The sequence below is a fragment of the Anneissia japonica genome, unplaced genomic scaffold (genome assembly GCF_011630105.1).
Source record: "Anneissia japonica isolate Jap-2015-1 unplaced genomic scaffold, ASM1163010v1 scaffold27830_len515607_cov181, whole genome shotgun sequence".
In the NCBI taxonomy this organism is placed as follows: Eukaryota; Metazoa; Echinodermata; class Crinoidea; order Comatulida; family Comatulidae; genus Anneissia; species Anneissia japonica.
In genome coordinates this window covers 244,664-255,612 of record NW_022732997.1, presented here as the reverse complement: position 1 = coordinate 255,612, position 10,949 = coordinate 244,664, and the positions used below count along the sequence as shown (strand labels likewise).

Sequence of the window (10,949 nt, the reverse complement as noted above, 5' to 3'; positions counted from 1 at the left end):
AGATGTGTATAAGAGACAAGTTTTTGGTATTTTTTTTAATCATTTAAAAAAAAAAAACTTTTGTAGAACTTCTGTATTGAGGTATATGCTCAATGCTTTTTCCTTTGGACATAGCTTTTGAATAAAGATGAATATTTCTTGTATATACAATTAAGGTTGTTATTCCTATCTGCTCATTTGTCTCAAAATGCTTTTGAAAATTGTGGATGCTACAGCATAAAGCAATACTGTGCTACATATGAATTAAATTTACTACTGCAGGATCAAAGATGAGCTTTATTACTAGCTTTGAATTTATACACTATTGAATGTACAGTCGAGTGCGTAGAATTCACGAACGCACATCGGTAAGTGACTACTGTATTATAAAATACTGTAGCTCTAAAATCATATAAAATCTGTAAACTTGTCATGTTTTGACCTGCCTGATGTGTTGTACCGAGTGCTTAGTACGTTCCCAAATACTAGCATAAAAAAATCTTGCAGGTGATTCAGGTGAAAACGAACCCACGACTTCCAGATAACTAACCTGGTGTCATAACCACTGGACCACCGAGCTTGCGCTTAGTGACAATCCCTAAGTAGCAGCTGCATTGCTATTTCGATGTTGTTTGCTTCAGAAAATTGAGTAGGAGTGATATTTATGCCCTACCTGAGTGGTCAGGTAGGGTGAGCACATCACTCTTATTAAATTTCTTTATTTAGGTCAAAAACAAGAAAAATTCTTGTGTTGGCCACGTTTTGGGAAAATCCCCCCAAAAAATAGGTTGGTCGGTAGGAAAGGTTTTTTTTTGTTTTTTTTTTTGTATTTATTCAAATAATCTATTTTTTACCAATGTGTTTATCACAATAAGTAGAAAATACACAATACAACAAAGACCATTTTTAAATCTACCTTGAAGAGCAAAGCGGCCGCATAACACTGTCGCGTCACCTATCGTCCAGCAAGATAGGCCTATTCCACCCTTTTTAGCTCGTAAAAATATTTTTCGTAGTCAAAAAAAAAAAGAATAAAATAGAATGAGATATAAAATGCCGAACCTCAATTTCGTACATTTTGGGTCAGTCGGGCGTGGCCAACAATATTTTGTTTTATTTGGCCTCAAAGTCGAAATATTATCTTGTATTAACTTATTAACTGTGTTTACAGCAAAACTATCTACTAACTATGTCTAGTAGCTATCGTCTACGTCTATAGCCTCAGCCACGGAGGCTCAACATGCAAGCCTGCAAGCTAACGTAGCAAATCAAAAATATTTAGGAAGCCAACAAATAATAACGTGAACAGAACCAGGGCTAACAATTTATAGAATAGAATATAATTTTCAATTGATGGATATAGTAATTTTGTTTAGAACTTGCTTCAGTATTTAATTATATTTATACACATTTTCAACAAAAAGATTTGTTTTGAAACACTCCCTTCCATCTCTGAAAAACAAACCAGTCTGTTCCTTCACACATCAATTACACCATATTTGTCTTAGAATACACATTACTGACGTACTTTCTTTGATTCTAGTAAACCAGCCATCGATGCCATTCAGTTCAGACTACTGTAAGATAGAGGACGCACTCTCTGTCACAAAAATAAATTTTGAATACCGTAAAACCTCGAATAGAAGCCCCATGGGCTTATCCTCGAGAAGAAGCCCATATCTCGAAAAATATGGCCATGGGCTTCCAATCAAGATAACATAGGCTTCTTTCTAACATTTAGACTGACGTTATCGCTGATGATTATGATAGCGTGTCAGTATCAGTAGTATTTTATTGTACAGCATGGTTATAATTTAAAGAATTAAATAGAATTTCGAATTCCATAATTGAAAAAATGTCGTATAGTAGCAATTCCAAAATTTACAGCATTTGCTTTGAAAACAAGCCCGTCTTTTTAGTTTGCAAAAGTAATTTAGAACAGAAGACCATCCCGGAAAGAAGCCCATCCTAGGGCCCTAATAAATGAAAAATCCCGGGCTTCTATTCTAAGTTTTACGGTAGCTCATTTAATGGGATCAAACAAGTCCTTGAACAGTGGCGGATCTAGGGGGTGAATAGGGTGGCTAGCCAACACCCCCCCCCCCCCACCTTCGGTGACTTCGAAAAAGAATATAGTCACCCGTCTTGTGTGTGTGCTTCTCATGTATGTTACATGTAGGCCTAGTAGGCTACCGTACTCTCTTAAAACATAAACTTAACAATTTTAAGCCTACTTCTTTCCAGATTTCATCCAAGATCGTCTAGCCGTCTGCTAATTCTAAAAAAATCTCAAATGGAATAGGATGCCTCTCCCTAAGCCCATGATCAAGGAGGGACAGGGGGACACGTCCCCAAATATTGTTAAGGGGGTGGGGGTTGGTTTCTCACTTTTCGTCCGCAATGTAATAATTTCATAAGTTAAGAAGATGCCTGAAAATTTTAAAATGAACTGCATAAATGACCCAGGTTTTAACGAAAGTGTGCTGTACAACCGGTACTTCTCTGCCCACAAACATCTGAATTACTTATAATACACGACTCGCGCGTGCCTTTATTATAATTTGAGAAGTATGAGAATAAGTGTGTAATAATAATAATAAGATTGATTTTAAACACATAAAAGTAAATTAAAAATACATCAAAGACAATTTAGTTTTATTTTCAATGGAACATCACAGCGATTAATTTAATCGATGATGAGGAATTTTATTATAAAACAGTGTCATTACCTGATAATCTGGAGGTACAAGGCCCTATTTCCCCAAATGTTCCCACCTCAGCCCTTTTGTGAACTAGTGGCTTTGAAGTAAGTAGGCCTGAATTAAGTACATCAAAGACAATGTTTTTAATATTTATTTTCTATAGTACATCACACCGTATTAATTAGATATGGATGTATGGTTGCCGAAAATCGCTGGTAAACATTATGAGACATTTGTTGGCGCTTCACTTTTACTATATAATGGTGATGTGATGACGATGAATTTTACTATATAAAAGTATAATTTCCAGTCATCTAGAGCTACTATTTCCTAAACGTCCCCTCACCTTTCGAAACAGATCAGCGCCCTTGTCAAAACCACGCCCCCTCCCCCATTGGTGCTTCGCAAATCGCATTATCCCCACCACCCGTTGCTAAATCCTAGATCCGCCACTGAACTTCCTACAAAGAATCGAAAAATTATTACTTCAAAACCAACCAATAAGGCTCTATGAAAAAATGACAGGAAAGGACTTGACTTTACTGACTGTCCGTTAATGACGACTGCAAAAAACAAACAAAATATTACCCAACCACCGAAATTCGCTCCCAACCGCGATGCATACCCGCTCTACACCTGGTAACTTTTTGCTGTCTATGCAGTCGCCTTAACCAAACTGGCCAACTAGGTTTTGTGAGAATTCGAATCACATTAGAAGCATCCGATTTTGCACACTTTATGCTGTCAAGTACTAGTCTTAAAGTTCATAACAAACCCATGTATGCGGTAGAAACATCCATTTTGCATTTAAACTGCTACGGTACGGTATCTGAGAACATGACCATAAATACACTTCACTGAACGTGTTCACATCATTTCTTATTCCCACAATAAAACCACAGATGGATGTTCTAATGAATTCTCCAAAACGAATAAACTCACCGCTTTGAATAAACGCCCCCTCCCCCCTCGAATGAACTTTCCCTCTCGAGCCTCATTTAGAATAAATGCCTCCATCGAATAAACACTCCGAGGCGTTTATTTTTTCCCGATTAAATGCCCCACCCCCTCACACACCCCACCCTTACCACACCTAAATAACTGTAAACAAAGCTATAGATGGAATAACAATAAACGCCTCCCTCGAAACACCCTTCAACAGTAAACGCCCGGGGCGTTTATTGGAATAGATACTGTAACATTATATAATTAAACTAGTACAGTATGTGGCTGCATCGGCTTCAATTAATAATAAAATTCATAATGCAAAAAGTAGACATATTCACGATAATAATAAATTATTATCTTTTATAAATCTCTTATTTAAAGATATCATTATTTTTGTTTGTTTAATTAAGTATCTTCTCTTTAATTCTTGATTATTTCCAATTTTTTTTTCTCTTTTTAGTCATTTTTTTTTCTTTTTGTTAATTTTTAGTTTTAATGTTTTTCTCAATTCATTACCGGTATTCTTTTTTTTCTGATTGTTTATATTTCTGTTTTTCATTTAATTAATTTGTTAAAGATCTAGTTTGATTTGTATTCTTTTGTCTTTAATTGTATATATTGAGGGTCCCAGTTGATTAGCTCTGGATGGATGCACCACCCTCACGAAATATTGTTGAAATAAAATAAAATAAAAATTGTATTTTATCAAAATCCTAGAAAATAAAAAGTACTACAAATTAAGTCATTTAAATAAATAAAAACTGAAGTTCTTGTAATAATTAGGGCAATAATCACTAAAGTCAACGGCCCTCCTGTCATGTTTCATAAACCGAATCATTAGCCATATAAAATTATAAAATGAAAAATATAGTAGGGCCTACGCGCTCTAATTTCAATTGTTTGCTGGTGTAGCCACCCATACTGGAACCACAATACATGTCTGCTCCAAGTTCTCGCAGATGTCTAATAAGGTTTTTTTTTACAAGCATGATGTGCAGGTAGTGCCAAACCTGCATTTTATTTCATTTTTTTAAAAATTTATTTTTATTAGGCCTACTATTATTATTTTATGCTGACCATTTTCATTTTCGGTTGAGGAGGTATTTGTTTCATCGTGTTTTACACTGAATAAATTAGCTGTAAAATATTTTGACAAATCAATTAAAATGAAGGTCATAATCATGGAAAAACGATAAAATCGTAATGGTAACAACGATTTATCGTATTTCGATGATTATGACGTCATTATTTGAATTGATTTTTATTATTTATTTTATTTTTTTAAATTTTGTTATCGTATACACGACAAATCGTTATCGAATTGTCCTAGCTTAAAAACTTCTCTTGTTTTTTATATGAACAATTGCTTTTCAGCTTCTTATCGTTATCGTTGCAAGTTAATAAACAGGCTTTTTAGAGATGCAGTTTGGAGTGCTTGACTCAATGGTCATGGACTTACTTAAAAACTCCAACTTTGCTTTGACGCGAGTTGTATTTGTTTTTCAAAATATTAAGTTACGTCTACTCAAATCGGTCTGTAGTACTGAGTGGAAGATTTAATCTGTATCTTTTCATGAATAGAATAAGCAAATACATCATATACTGCTTTCTTGTGTACATGTAGGTCTACCCGGTCGATAGAAAGAAAGTGGTTTTTATTCAAAAAGTTCAAAATTATTCAACTTGAGGGCGCTGGTTATAGACGTCATCGACGATGCCACGAGTTGCGACAGAGCACTCAAGTAAACAGTGTATGCGCATTGATCTATCTATATAAAAGACATATTAAGGATAAATCAGAAATATTTAACAAGATATATTTTAAATGTGATTAAACATGTTGGAACATTTATAGTTTAAATTTGTATAATTTTATGTTGTTGTATGTAAAATGCATGGATTTGATATTTGCGGAAGAATATTTTCTTGCAATAAGTCTCCTGTCGGCCATCTTGAAAGAAGGAGTGGATAATTTATTGTGAGAAGACTGTTTTGATGATATAAGTCGTTTTATCATTGAATGCGACTTTCTATGGTTTTTATAGGAAGGTATTGTTTGCAAAATATAATTTTCATCCAATATAGGGTATTTTGTTGCATGATTGTGTTATTATACGGTATACTTTTCCGTGATTTGTACGTACTTAGGTGTGTGTGATTGGTTGAATGAGATGATCACCAGGCTCCGGTAGGCTAGGCTATGCGCGGTTTTCGCCGGTTGCAATAGGTTACCCCATCTGGTGACAAGGAACACCAACTTCCGGTAAAGTAAGACGATCAAAACTCAGAAGTGACACTTTCATAATTTCCTCTGAAAAAAACATATTTCTCCTTGAAAAGTGTATTTTTTACGACCTTTTTTAACGCCCAACAAAACTCGATCATCATAACCGTGATGTGGTAGGCCAGTGCTGAAGGCGCTGATGAAAGTTTGGAGCGAGCTACCTAGGCCTGGAGGCCTAGCTTGCAAGCAACAAGCGTATTGCTTTTAATGATATTTTATCTATTTTTGTGTAAATAATTTAATAACACAGTAGTTGTTAAGTTTAAATTTAAGTGAAACTGCAAAACCAAAAAAAGATGATGCAGAGGGAATAAAAGATCAGTCACAATAAAATAGGCTAGAAAAGGGGACGGGAGGCTAGGCCTATGCCTAGGCCTAGTAGTGAATAAATTCTTTGTTAGGCCTAATTGTTTTGAATACACCATTTGTTGCACAGAATTAAGACCTTTGTAGAAGATGATGATTTCGCATCGCAACGATTTTTGATAGATGGTAGTTCAGAGAAGTGTGCCGAGTTTACTGTTTTTGAGTTTACAGTTTTTGTGTACTAATAATAAACATGACGGCTAGAGAACTCGGAAGAAAATGGGGTAGGCCTAGGGCCTATTTATACTGAAAACAAGAGCCTGCCTCTTTCGAGACCCCTTAATTTTTAAGACCACCTTTTAAAGTAATGATATAATATGTCGGCCTAAATAACGCTTCATGCATAAAACCTTCAAGCGCTTCACATTACTACCCCGGTCATTGGATCAAACACGTATGAAACACCTACACAATTCCCTGGGGAGAATTCCATAGTATTGCAGCAAGTAATCAGCGCAGTTGTGTTCGAACCTACCAGGTACCACTTGTACTCCTGGGTGGAGAGAGGCAACCGTAGAAAAAGTGCCTTGCCCAAGGACACAAGCAATTTGCACAGCAAGAGTTACGAACCCACAACCTCGAGGTTGGGAGTCCAAGTACCAACTAACAATCTTCAGTCTTCACACAATGCTAATGCTCTAATTTGGTGATTGATTTCCGAGACCATAATGGAGTGCACCCTCCAGTTGGAGACCCCTCTAATCCTGGGACCCCTGTAATTCGAGACTACTTTTACAAAGAACTAAATAACATTTTTCAATCTATTAACATTAAGCTACTGAACAGTACAGTAAAACCCTCCGTGTGGAGACCGAACTCCAAGACCATCACAAGTTGTCAGGTCCCAAAGGTGTCATTGATATGCCATAATATCAGTACTTGAAAGCCTTGTGTTTGAATTATAAGTGTTATTGCAATTATTCATTCTGAGGAACATTGGAGAGTTGTGTTTTTTTGTAATCTAAGAGTAAATTAGTTTGGGAAGTAAGCAATTATTTTGGATTTTTATTGTGTTATTAAAGTCACTGTGTTTTATGGATTTGAGAATGTGGCCATTCTTATCCCAATCCCATTTAGCTAAATACTGTATCAGTGGAAATGTGATACCATTCCAGTTTTCTTAATTCTTGTTGGACATTTGAGCATCTTTTGAAAATCTATTAAAAACTATCAAACTCTTATTTATTAAATAATGATGATGATAATGCTTAATAATAATAATAATAATAATAACAATAATAATAATAATTATTATTATTATTATTATTATTATTATTATTATTATTATATTATAAATGTACAAGGTAATGTATAGCAACTACAGTAAGTCTCAGTTTTTGGTTGTCACCACATAGATATGGAATATATTTTAAGTTATTGAGCTGTTTAAAATGCTTTGTAAATGTTATATAGATTTACTTTCAAAATATGCTTGGTTTTAGTGTTTATGTTGGATTATTTTCTCATAGGCTTATGTTGCTGAATTTGGCATTGACCCAACAAAACCCTCAATAAACCTAACTCTAAATAATGACGGAAGGTGCATTACCATTGTAGCCAAAACTTCCAAATTCAGCATTTTCAAATTCATACCAAATTCCTGAGAGAAATGTTTAGAAGGGAATTTACACACGAATGATTATTGTAATTATTGAGACCTGATAGAAAATTCATAAAAGAATAACAGAGAATTTGAAGTTGTTATACAATGTAAAGTTAAATTAGTGATAAATATAAAAAATGAATGAGCATTGTAAACTTGCAAGCTAGTTTTGACTCTTCACGTTTTAAAGTACAAGGGCATTTCTTAGACTAATTTAATACTAATAATTGGTATAATTTTAATATCTAAAAACAACTTTTTCCAAATTCATTATTTTGAATATTTATTATTCTTGCAGTAGATGTATCAGTATGCAAATTGAATATGTTAGAATATGTTCTTTTCTCTTTTAGGTTCTGCAGTTTTCTTTATTAACTAGGTGCAAACCATTTCCAAACATCGCAATAGACAAACAACATGTCAATTTTGCAGACGTTGGAAGAAAAGGTACGTAAATTTGCTGTCAAGAAGGTGCAATTGTGATTTGCGTGTTATACACATATTTAGTGCAGTGTATATTGAAGTATGTGATTGTGAGCAAATTAACAAGCACCAGTAACCATCATCATCTCGGATATATTTAAAGTAATTTAATGCTATGGTCGGCAACATTTAACCTGTAGGACCCAAAATGAGTTTGCCATAGCCTCCCACGACTAAATGCCTCTAGTATCCCACCCCTAGAAAAACTACAATATATTGCCAATATAATAATCAAAATATTGTGTAGTAATTTGCCTCTCCATGATGCGCAATCTCCTGGTAAACCACTAGCAGCACACACAGTGTCAATAAGCAGCTTTCGATTTGGACGACGCGGCATTCTACGGCGGGCAGTGGAGCGTGAAATCTGACTGCGCATGCGAATACATGGGGAAGTCGTTCGTTGTGTGGATTTGACAACGGGCTTAAAGCGATTTGGTGTTATGTTGACTACGGCAACGTGAGTTTTATAAATGCGCGCTTGCTGGGGCGCCTGCATAATTAATCATGCGATACGAGGGAGCGCGTCGTCCTGTAAATCGAAACAGCTATGATGTTGAGATGGGACGTGCATAGTACGACGTTCATGGTTGACTGAATTCCCCGTCGCAGCTCCAAGCGTCGCCCATTTTGAAAGCTCGCTATTGTAAATAAGGTGACAATGAACGGGACATTTAACATAAATTTATTAAGAAAATTATTTAGTTCGATGTTTTCATAGGAATCTTATTTTTTTAGTGTTAATTGCAACACTTTCTATCATTTTTATAACCCAGATTTGACTTAACGACCCTCAATAGTACATCCACGACCCAAACCTGGGTCGTGACCCATAGGTTTGCCGATCTTGATTTGATGTTATACAAAGTATGATAATCATCCAATCAGAACTGGTTATAAATATATATTGTAATTTATTAGTCCCAAAATATTAAAACAGTTTTCACTGCAAATTTTTAATACTGAAGACTTACATTAAAAATAATTATGCATGAACTTGTTTTTTAATCATAAATTTATAAAAAAAATTATCAGCACTTCTATTTCTTTTATGAAAAGTGATAGCCTGAAAACAATTTTTAGTACATTCCAGTTTCGAGCACTCCATGGTAATTTATGAAAATTTAATCAGCACGTTATTGTAGAGTAGAAGTTTCTGTTTTTTTTCTATGTGATTGATAGGAATAACCAACATTTTTTGAGTTCATATTGTTCAAAAGCAGATGTACAATACAGTAACAGTCAATTTGTTTCACTTACTGTTTCATTATTCACCTCTATTCAAATTAGAGGAGGCTCTTCTCTGTCTATATATAATCATGCTTGCTTTATGATTTTTAAAAAATATTTTCAACCATTGATCATTTGTAGGTTGACTCTAAATTATATGATTATAATCTCTGTTGATAAGACAGAGGTATGATCAATATATTTATGTTGCTTTTTTACCATTGCCTTCTTCCTGATTTTTCCCACTGTGTCAGAGAAACTGATAGCAATTGGATATTAAGTTGTTGCTCATTCTTCGATTAAACAGGTTGCAAAGGTAAAGTGTAGTTGTTGCATGTAGTTTGTGGCATGTTAGTTTCTGGTCCAGCATGGTAATCTTGATTGTATGTTATGTACAGTGGCATCGTCCATATACCAACGTGATCAGTACCAAAGCCAGTGCTGTAAATTTGTTTCCTTATTTGTAGCAGGTTGTTAGTTGTATAAAATGATGAGTAAATTATTCTTGCTCGCCCAGTCACTAGATTAAAAACATGTATATTGTATATAAACTTGGTAAAACTTTCTTTCAAACATTTTATTAAGAATTTAAGAAGAATTGGAAATGTTGAAATACAATCTAATTAATTATCTCATAGAATCAGATTCATGCTTTAACTGCATCGATCTTTCATTATTATTTATACTGTAGGCTAATGTTAGATCAATAAAATGATGACTAAATTATTCTTGCTTGCCAGTCACTGGAATAGGAAACGTGTATGTTCTATATAAAAGCAAAACTTTCAAACTTTTTATTAAGAATTTAAAAAGAATTGGAAATGATCAAATATCGTCTAATTAATTTATCTAATAGAATAGATTCATGCTTTAACTGCATCAACCTTTCATTATTATTAAGTAGGCTAATGTTCAATATAGTTGCCCATGACCAAATTTCTGTGTTAAGTATCAGATTACTGCATCTTCAAACAATTCATGTTTAATAAGTTTCTTATTTAAATGCAAGGTCTGTTCCAGGTACTTTGCAAATATTCAACAGATCTAAGTGTCAGTCTTCACTGAAGGTAATTTCAAGTGCTGTGGATCAGTGGTATATTTTCATCATCATACTTTTTATCACATTCTCAGCACCATGGTTTTTTTTTAATTGTTAATTTATGTAGCATATTTTTGCTACTACAAAACATAATCATCATGGTCATTATTACCATGATATTATCACTTACGCAATTTATCACTGCCTCTACATCAGCTTCGTCATTACCATAATAATATTCCATACTTCCATAATCGTCATTTCCTTCTCAGCTTCATTACCATCATCATTCTTATATTAGCAACAACAAAAACA

The 10,949-nt window shown here is 34.2% G+C and overlaps 2 long non-coding RNA genes across 4 annotated transcripts in view; one reads left to right on the top strand and one right to left on the bottom strand.

The window, feature by feature from the left end:
• The window catches only part of LOC117115938, a 5,501-nt gene extending 5,244 nt beyond the window's left edge, over positions 1-257 (bottom strand). The window contains exon 1 of the long non-coding RNA XR_004446654.1: positions 59-257. This is a non-coding gene — a long non-coding RNA (uncharacterized LOC117115938). The remainder of the gene's footprint in view (positions 1-58) is intronic.
• Positions 258-5,379: 5,122 nt separating this feature from the next.
• LOC117115945 lies at positions 5,380-10,678 on the top strand. Of its 3 annotated transcripts, none has more exons than XR_004446656.1 (4): positions 5,380-5,678; positions 8,236-8,329; positions 9,850-9,911; positions 10,605-10,678. It is a non-coding gene; the product is annotated as an uncharacterized LOC117115945 (long non-coding RNA). The 3 variants fall into 3 exon arrangements; XR_004446658.1 differs by having other exon boundaries at positions 5,387-5,678; positions 9,903-9,911; positions 10,605-10,652; XR_004446657.1 differs by lacking the exon at positions 9,850-9,911 and having other exon boundaries at positions 5,390-5,678; positions 10,605-10,660.
• Positions 10,679-10,949: the final 271 nt, after the last annotated feature.